The sequence below is a fragment of the Coptis chinensis genome, chromosome 3, assembly GCF_015680905.1.
Source record: "Coptis chinensis isolate HL-2020 chromosome 3, ASM1568090v1, whole genome shotgun sequence".
In the NCBI taxonomy this organism is placed as follows: Eukaryota; Viridiplantae; Streptophyta; class Magnoliopsida; order Ranunculales; family Ranunculaceae; genus Coptis; species Coptis chinensis.
Window position 1 is genome coordinate 58,077,266 of NC_141458.1, and position 10,762 is coordinate 58,088,027.

A 10,762-nucleotide genomic window follows, 5' to 3' on the forward strand; every position below is an offset into this window, starting at 1 on the left:
CAGACCCCAACCTATATTAACTTTGAAACCTTTGGTACATGGTACCTCTTGCATCATCATCTATCATTTCTGATAGTTTGGCATCAAGAGGGTGATTGATATACATAAAAACTACATAATTGATATTACATAGTTTTGACAAGTAATCTGCTGACTTGTTACATTCCCTGTATTTGTGTTGTATACTGAATTTCTCCAGTTAGTTGAACATATCCACATAGTTAGGCAATCCTCATATTTAGTTGAACACATCCACAAAAAACTAGGTTATAATTCATATTGTAGGTAAAGTTGTGGGGCTTGGTATAAACTATGGTATAAAAAGTGTGGTAAACGGAACCTACACGACCCATGGTATCCTTGTTGTAACTCCCGAGCAATCAAGGAGTCTAAGTTTGCTTACATCAACAAAATTGACCAAATAATGGTTTATACTTTATACCACAACAACTGTCTGATAGAATCTCCCAAAAAAACTAGGTTATAATTCATATTGTAGGTAAAGTTGTGGGGCATGGTATAAACTATGGTATTAAAAGTGTGGTAAACTGAACTTGCACGATCCATGGTATTCTTGTTGCAACTCCCGGGCAATCAAGGAGTCTAAGTTTACTTACATCGACAAAATTGACCAAATAATGGTTTATGCTTTATACCACAACAACTGTCTGACAGAATCTCTCAAAAACAATGGTGAAGGTGATATCAGAGTATTAGACTATGTATGACAATTCAGTGTTTTAGTGGATACAGAGAGACATTATACTGAAGTGTACCGACGGACGTTGGCCAATGCCCTGCATCGATAATGATCATGATTAACCATGCACAAAAGTGACCATTCATAAATTCATAATTAAAATCTTGAACAATAAATTAAATTACACAATATCAAGAAAGTATTAGTTTCAAGCAAATAAATACACGACACACATTGTTGAAAGGAAAATAGAATTCTTAGCCCTGCCCCCTAAACCGTTTGTTCAGTCCTCTAGAATTTTGTTTGTAGGGAGTCAACTACACTCTTATCCACTTAGAAGGCTATAGTTAGAACCTCACGTGGAATAGGCAAGTTTGATCCGAATACTGCATTGGCAATAGTTACGACACCTAGATTCTGACTGCCAAAGGCAGCCATGACAATAACATTTCCATATCCCACATTGTGCTGGAGTGATTAGTGTTGGGGAATAACGATATCAATCGATCCCCATTACACAGATAACTTGTACTTGAACCAACTACTACTCCAGACAAATTCTAAATATTCACTACAACCAACCTAACATGCCCAACTCTCTAAACAACTATTAACAACAAATAATAATGCAAAGAAAGTATAAAGCATACCACAACACAAAGATGTACCATGGTTCGGCCAATGATGCCTATTTCCACAAGAGCTAATCCTTTTATAACGTGGGAAGGAAGATTACAATCACTCCTCTCAAGTCTCTCCACTTTACTAGATCACTATCTTTTTACAGGCTTTTCTCTCTGCAAATGTTTTCTCTCAATCTTGATTGCTCTCAAAATTGGGTTTCAATTTGTGTTGCTTAGGTTTTCCAAAACCTTGTTTCTATTTATATAGTAAACTGCAATATTGTGGTTACTGTAATAAAATAGAAACTGAGAAATTAGACATGGGCACGCGCCCTCAAGTGCCTGTTCGTGACTTCTAGTAACAAAGGTGCGGGCGCGCCTTGGGTTTAGACCAATCTAAGCACGTGTGCGCTCAGACCTCTTCACGTAGACAAAACTTCTTTCTTATCCTCATGTGAGGGATAACTCCAACAATCTGTCCCTCCCGAACAGTGAGGGGGGATACCTCCATGCAATTTCCAAATCAATAGGAGGAGTGTGCTACAATTCCGATGGTACCATAACAAACATCAAACTTACCTTTCGGTAAGACTTTGGTCATCATATCCGACCAGTTCTTGTCGGTATGGATCTTCTTAATGCACAAATGCTTGTCTTTGAGTAGTTCTCTAATCCAATGATAACGCACATGTATGTGCTTGGATATAGAATGAAAGCTCAGATTCTTGCTCAATTGGATGTCGCTCTGACTGTCACATAGAACTACAAACTGTTTCTGCTTTAGCCCTAGTTCATCAAAGAACCTCTTCATCCATAACATCTCTTTCCAACACTCAGTGGCTACAATATACTCGACTTCTGTAGTGGAGAGGGCAACACACTTTTGCAACTTAGATTGCCAAGAAACTGCTCCCCCTGCAAAAGTAAACAGATAACCGGAGGTGGACTTCATCGAGTCAACATCACCTGCCATGTCTGCATCAGTGTAGCCTTCACGTAAGGGATTACTTTTACCAAAACACAAACACGCTCTGGAAGTGCCCTTGAGATATCTCAATATCCACTTAACACCTTCCCAATGCTCTTTACCTGGATTTGACAGAAATTAGCTTACAACATTAACGACAAAAGCAATATCCGGTCTTGTACACACTATTGCATACATCAAGCTACCCACTGCGGATGCATAAGGAATCTTTTCCATCTAACTCTGCTCATGCTCACCCTTTGGACACATCTTTTTGGTCATACAGAGCTGGCCACCAAGCAGACAACTGACTGGCTTCACTTGATCCATGTTGAATCTCTTCAACACCTTCTCAATATGGCTTTCTTGAGAAAGCCACAACTTCCCACTCTTTCTATCACGAGTGATCCGCATCCCAAGTATCTGCTTTGCTTGACCCAAATCTTTCAACTTAAAGGACTTACTCAAGTCTTTCTTCAGCTTGGATATATTGTTGATGTTCGGGCTAACTATCAACATATTATCCACATACAACAAGAGCACTATGATCGGAAGCAGACTTTTTGTATCCTTACTTCGCCATAAATGAATCAAACTTTATGTACCACTGTCTCGGTGCCTGCTTCAATCCATGCAAACTCTTTATCAGCTTGCATACTAGGTGCTCCTTGCCTTTGACCTCAAACCCCTCTGGCTAGTCCATGTAAACATCTTCTTCAAGGTCTCCATGAAGAAAAGCTGTCTTAACATTTAGCTGCTCAACCTCTAGGTTCATACTTGTGGTCAGACCCAATACCACCATGATAGAAGTCATCTTAACTACAGGAGAAAATATTTCCTCAAAGTCAATACCTTTCCTTTTACCGAATCTCTTCACAACAAGGCGAGCTTTGTGCCTTGGGTGTGGATTATTCTCCTCATGCTTGACTTTGTAGATCTACTTATTCTTGAGAATTTTTCTTCCTTTCGGTTTCTCAACTAACTCATAAGTGTGATTCTTATGCAAAGAATCCATTTCATCATGCATGACCTTCAACCACTTCTCTTTGTCTGTACCTTCAAGGGCCTCTTGATACTACATAGGTTTTCCACCATTAGATAGTAAAACATACGTATGAGGTGGATACTTGGTTGAAGCTTGTCTCTCTCTGTCAGACCTCCTTACCCCATCTTCTTGTGGCTCAGGAGGATGCACTTCTGCTTGCTCAGTGGTGGTTCATGCATTTCATATGCATCTTCTATATCAATAGGTTCTATCCCATCATGAGCAATAAGATCATCATCATGAGCTTCAAACCCATGGTTCTCTACATTCTCAATGCCTTCTACACGTTCCACAGTAGGAACTTCTGGTTATGAATCAACAAGATCATTAGTGAAAGCTTCTAGCTTCTCACCATCCTCAAAATCTACTATGGTTTGGTCTTCCAAGAATACAATATCTCGACTTTGGATTACCTTCTTGTTAATCGGATCATAGAGTTTGTAGCCAAACTTCTCATCTCCATAACCCAGAAAAATGTACTGCTTGGCTTTGTCATCAAGCTTGGATCTCTCATCCTTAAGAATATGAACAAATTCCCTGCACCAAAATACCCTAAAGTATCCATAATCAACATCTCTTCCTGACCATACTCTCTCTAGATAATCAATATTCAGAGGCTTTGATGGCGATAGGTTGATCACATGCACGACGGTACGCATTGCTTTACCCAGTAAGTTCTAGGTAACTTAGAGTGAGACAACATACATCTCATCCTCTCTACAATGGTATGATTCATCCTCTTGGCTATACCATTGTTTTGAGGTGTCTTGGGAACGGTCTGTTTATGACGAATCCCATGACTATTGCAATACTCTTCAAATGGCCTAATGTACTCACCCCATTATCTGAGGGAATACACTTCAAAGGCTTCCCTGTCTCTCTTTCCACCATGCTATGGAAGATCTTGAACACGCCAAGTACTTCATTCTTAGTCTTTATACTATATGCCCATATCTTTCTTGACGCATCATCAATGAAAGTCAAGAAGTACAAAGCTCCCCTATGGGACTTTACTTTCATTGGACCACATAAGTCAGTGTGAACTAGCTTAAGGACATTGTCCTTTCTGTGAGACGGGAATCTTTGGAAAGACACCCTGTGTTGCTTTCCTACCAAAGAATGAGTACATCTATTTAAATGCGTACCTTTAATGTCTGGCAAGGCCTTTTGCTTGGCAAGAACTTTCATGCCTTTTTATCCCATATGGTATAGTCTCTTATGCCATAGCTTGGAGGAAGCTTCTTCTTCTGCCGTATTTACTTCTGCTTTACACAACTAGCCTGTGTCTTGTAAAGAGAGCAAGTTTTCTTCCCTTTGGCTGCTACAATGGAACCTCTGCTTAGCTTCCATACCCCGTTACCAAACGAGTTTAAAAGCCATCATCATCTAACTTCCTAGCAGAAATTAGGCTTAGCCGAATGTCAGGGACATGTCTTACATCCTTGAGTGTCAAGGTGTAGCTGACATTGGTTTCTACATGAACATCACCAATGCCTACAATTTTTGAGACTCCACTATTACCCATCTTTACTTCACCAAATTCACCACAGTTGTAGGTAGTGAAGAATCCCCTGTGCCGTGTGACGTGATAGGATGCTCCTGTATCTATCACCCACTCTGTATCCTGGCATGAGGTACTAAGACAACACACACCATAATCTGACACAATTCCGACTAGATCATCGTCGACTAGTGCGGTAGTATCTCTGCTTGTGTTTCCATTCCACTTCACCATGTCTTCATGTACACAATTATTCTTCTCATCCCTCTTCAGTGTTCTGCACTCAAACCTGAAGTGACCCTTAGTGACATAATAGTAATATTATCTCTTGGCCTTAGGAGTTCTAGCTTCACCCCTAGATTTGCTTCTGTCATAACCTCTAGAATGGATGATTTTCTGCTTTTACCTCTCCCCCGCTTCTCTGTGATAAGTATCTTTGAGTGAAAGGAGTTGCTTCATGAACCCCTTCTTGTCTCCTCATTCAACAATGCCCCGGTAGCCATCTCCATGGAAATAACTCCATCCTTAGCGGCTCCGTTAAGAGAAACTGCTAAAGACTCCTAACTGTCGGGTAGAGAGTTTAATAGTAACAAAGCCTCAACTTCGTCACCCATATCAATCTTCATCAAGTGCAACTGATTGATGGTATTCTGTACTTTATTAAGATGCTCAGACATTGAAGAACCTTCTTTGTAGTTCGTGTTGGCAAACTTAATGAGCAGCACTTTGTTTCTGGCCGACTTCCTCTCATAGAAGTCTTCGAGTTTCTTCCACAGGCCAAAAGAAGTAGTCTCTTGAGATACATGGTAGAAGACACTGTCGTCAATCCACTGTCGAATGTACCATATTGCTTTTTTGTCAAGCTTGCTCCACTCAGCCGCAACAATCATTTCTAGTTTTTCTCCCCCATTCTCAATAAGTTGTGCCAAGTCCTTGCAATAGAGCAAGTCTTCTATCTTGGCCTTTCAAATAGTGTAGTTCGCTCTATTCAGACTAGTCATGCGAGTGTTTACTAAATGGTCCATGTTTACAAGTTATTTAAACTCAAATCTTATCTCAGGAATTTCGTCAAACACCTTCCGAGCAAAATTCGGATAACACTCTCGGTAAATCTAATCTGACTCCGATTCCACTTGTTGGGGAATAACGATATCAATCGATCCCTACTACACAGATAACTTGTATTTGAACCAACTACTACTCCAAACAAATTTTAAATATTCACTACAACTAACCTAGCATGCCCAACTCTCTAAACAACTATTAACAACAAATAATAATGCAAAGAAAGTATAAAACATACCACAACACAAAGATGTATCGTGGTTCGGCCAATGATGCCTACTTCCACAAGAGCTAATCCTTTTATAACGTGGGGAGGAAGATTACAATCACTCCTCTCAGGTCTCTCCACCTTACTAGATCACTCCTATCTCTTTACAGGTTTTTCTCTCTGTAAATATTTTCTTTCAATCTTGATTGCTCTCAAAATTGGGTTTCAATTTGTGTTGCTTAGGTTTTCCAAAACCTTGTTTCTGTTTATATAGTAAACCGCAATCTCGCGGTTACTGTAGCAAAATAGAAACTGCGAAATTAGACATGGGCGCGGGCACGCTCTCGGCAAGGCCAATGTCGAGCGCGCGCGCCTTCAAGTGCCTGTTCGTGACTTCCAATAACAAGGGCGTGGGCGCGCCTTGGGTTTAGACCAATCTGAGCGTGCGCGCGCTCAGACCTCTTCGCGCAGACATAACTTCTTTCTCATCCTCATGTGAGGGATAACTCCAACAATTAAACCCATTGGGAAAACAAAAACATCCCCCCTTTTGAAGGACCTTAGAGAATAGTCGATTTTTGGGATTTGAGGTGACAAAACCAACATGAAGTGTGCCTTCCAATATTGTCAAGATCTCGCTCGCTCGAGGGTGATAATGTGGAGGGTTGAGTCGCCATGGAGCAAAGTCTATGCGTACAATGGAAACTCCAAGAGTGTTGAGTCATGGTACTTGAGTCACATTGATCGGGGTAATCTTGGACCCTAACAAGTTGGATGTGTTTCCTGGTAAGTGTAGCCAGAAAAGGAGAAATCCGTTGCTTCCGTAAGCTTTGGGTCCTTCAGGTTTTCCCATTTACTAGTGCTGCCAAAAGAAGGATAAGAGGAAACATGAGACATCGTTCGGTATTCCTAAAATGTGCATATGTCAACAATGTACCACTATCACCGAATAAATAGTCCGAAATCTGTGTAATTTACAAAACAGTTTAGCCTAGTGTCCGTTACAAATTAAAGCTAATGCTATCATCAAATTATTTAGTTTAGAGTTTCAGACTACCTGAGATAACAGAATCTGCTACGCAAAAGTCTTGCAACGGACTAGGGTCAAAGGCAAGAACGCCAGAGCAAGTTATAACTAGTAGAGACAAGTTAAAGCTGTCCATCTCAAACTGTACTTAATCCTTTCTTGGAAAGACACAACGAATCAATCGCAGTAGAAGTTTGAATGTAAAAGTAGGTGAAGTTATGAAATTAGAATGGATTGAGCACTCTATATGGAGCATATAACTTGCATGAATGAAATCACCCATTTTTTTTGAATTACCGTCCAAACGCATTGACAAGGTCTTAATCCAAGTTGTCTTGTCCCATTCTTCGAGTTTTTATTAGCAAGGTCTCACTTCTTTAGACATTTTTATGCATATGAAGTGAATCATTTAATTTGCTGCTTGTAGCTAAACAAATTGCTTCTTACTCAATATTGGCCGCAACTAAGATGTTGCATTTGTCCTTTTGTAGAAGTACTTATGCAATTGGTTTGAATTATTTGGAGGACGGAAACCAAGTTATTTGTTCGATCGCATATTATCCAAGACAAACCTGATCAACTGTTTATTATTTGTAGTTTTGTACGATGGCCATTGGGGACTGCAGCACTCTCAAGCCTTTTGAGCTAAAAATTAGTTTAACATTTTATTCACAATCCCCAACACCTACAACCTTGCACATTATGTAGTAGTTAATTTTTACATATAAAGACTTGGTAGCCATGTCACTGCATAAATACATATTGTATGGGTGAACCTACACGGTGAATTAAGACTGATTTTTCTTTTTTTTTTTTGATTGGCAAGACTGATTTTTCTGTGACTATGATTTCCCTAGAACAAAGATAATCTTCCCTAAAACATCTGATGTAAACTATTCCTAACTTCAACCAGATTTCTGCATCCACTTTTTCTTCTTTTCCATCTCAATTTCTTTTTATGTATCTTTTTGTGAAACTAGTAAGAAACTTTAACCAACTGCTAGCCTGTTAGTCTATCCTTACCATCAAAATTGTCAGATTTTATAAACAAAGCGCATCCCCTAATGGAGCACTTTTGAGTGTGCCACATGGGATCTCAAAGACTCGAACCTTATTTTTCCTCCTAAAACTGAAATCTAAATATAACCTACTCGAAATTACTTAAAGTACTTAATTGAACATTTACTCCTCGAAGATCCAAGAGAATCTCAGTGAGTCAGCAGAATTCTGCTAACTTCCATGGTTTTCAGCATAACGAACATTTCCAGCTATACCGGAGGAAGGAAGAAGCGCGTGTGCCTCTACTGTGAAAATGAGTGGTCGGAATTAATAGCAGGAAATACGTATTAGAAGTTGTTCTGTATGTCAGAGTGCAGAGTGCAGAGCGCGCTTTATTCAAGGCACAATTAGAGCGCGCCTGCGCCTCGCGTCTTGTTTAGAAATCCACCGCTTGTGTTTGTACAGACTCGCTGTATGGGCTATATTCATGACACGGCCGGATGCGGAATAGTAAAGAAAAAACATAATGCAACAGATCAATGCCGCGAAACCCTAACCGCAAAAGAGGTGATGCGACACGTGAGGAGATGGAGACCGCTGGATGGAAAGTGATCAAGGAACTGCACGAGTGGGGAGTTAAGAAAAAGGGAGATATAAAGAAACGAGGGGGAGAAAAAAAAAAGAAAGACCGAGAGAAAGGAGAAAAAGAGAGAGAAAGGAGAAAAAGAGAATACTAGTGAGTTTGTAGGTTGTAATTTTTGAGTATACATTTGGCGCCGTCTGTGGGGACCGAGATATAAAATGGCCACTGTAGTGAAAAGAGGAGTAGGAAGACCTGTAAAACCCCGTTTTTTTTTTTTTTTTATTTATTTATTTATTTATTTATTTATCTAATTAAGTGTGGTATTATTATTTATTGATATAATTTTTGAAATTTTTGAGGATATAAAAAATAGAAATTTTGGTTTAGCAAAACTAGGACTCTAGGAGAGAAACATAGGATAGTTATCAAGGATAACTCACGTAGCTAACTTTTTCTTTCTCCCCCACGTTTTCAAAACAAAAGAAAAACCCTACTGAAAAAAAGAAGAAGAAAATAAAAGAGAAGAAGAAAAGAGAAAAGGGGAATGCAAAGTATTGGGCTCACCGCACTATTGATATTCATAGTTGTTTACATCTTGTAGATTTAATAAGGTGAGTTATATTTATTTCTTTTTTTTTTTTGTTTCCATAGAAATAGGATATGTTGTTTGTTATGTGTGATCATATATGGATTGTATATTGGGAGTATAAAGCCATTAATGAGCTGTATAGAGTTTTGTGAAGAAGATGAACAATTAACAATAAACACCAGAAAGGAAGCAAAGAAGTTTATAAAGTACACCATCACTAATGGGGAGAATACTTGGTTATGGCACGACCCATGGTGTACAGAAGGACTATTGATTGATATACAGATGGCTTGGGTACAATTACAGCAGTTACCACTTGAAGCTAAAGTAAGTAGTCTTATAACTGCAGGAAAATGGAATGGTATTGTACATAGTCTACCTGACGGAAGAGTAAAGCAAATGATAATTGATACAGAGACCGACTCTTACCTAGTAGAAGACAAAGTGGTATGGACACCTAACACCACTGGAAGATTCTCTACAAAAACTGCATACAATGCACTTTTAGTACCCAGAACTAAAGTGATATGGGGACATCTAGTGTGGGGAAAGCTTGTCATACCAAGACACTCCTTCACAACATGACAACTTTTTGCTGGGAACTTACCAACATAGGACAGACTCATCATAAAAAAGGTAATAAATACTTCAAAATGTTGTCTGTGTGATAGAGCAAGAGAAAACTCTCAACACCTATTCTTTCAATGCCCATACAACAGAGAATTATGGAAAAGTGTTAAGAGGTCTTTGGGTTTGAACACCACAGTAACAGATGCAAATACAGAATGGCATAGACTTTTGAGAATTACTAATTGTAAATCTCTCGAAGCTGAGATATATAAGGTGTTTGCATGTGGAGCGGTCAGCTATATATGGAGAGAAAGGAACTTCAGAAAGTTCAGAAATACATCCCAAACTTGGCAACAAGTTAAGGAGATAGGCTTATGGAAGATATGAAAAATTACCTGTAAGGAATACTTTCTCTGATAATGGATCTGAGGACAAGCAAGAGAGTTGCTGGATAGGCTAGGACTGCAAGTGATTTTCAAACTCTTAATCCCCAAACAAAGCATATGGTCTAAACCACGAGAAAACTTTGTTAAGCTCAACACAGATGGTCCACTGTCTGATAGAACTGGAATTGGCGGAACTATAAGAGACAATAAAGGGGATGTTTTATTAGCATTTACAGGCTCGGGAGGAAGGAAATCAGTCATATACCAAGAACTGAAGACTATCTGGGTGGGACTACAAGGATGCGTAGCAATACAAGTTCTGAACGTCATCATAGCAACAGATTCAAAAACAGCAGTACATATCCTAATGGAGAAAGAGGAAGCACCATGGTATTGCGCGAACCTAGTTGCTGCAATCAAGATTGAAATGTCTAAGTGTGACTACATAGACACAACTCATGTTTACAGAGAGTGTAATAGGGCTGCAGACTACCTAGCT

General features: G+C 39.3%; 1 pseudogene; it reads right to left on the reverse strand.

Moving 5' to 3' along the window:
• Positions 1-991: 991 nt before the first annotated feature.
• Positions 992-7,272, reverse strand: LOC147510177 (putative germin-like protein 2-1; annotated as a pseudogene).
• Between the last annotated feature and the right edge of the window lie 3,490 nt (positions 7,273-10,762).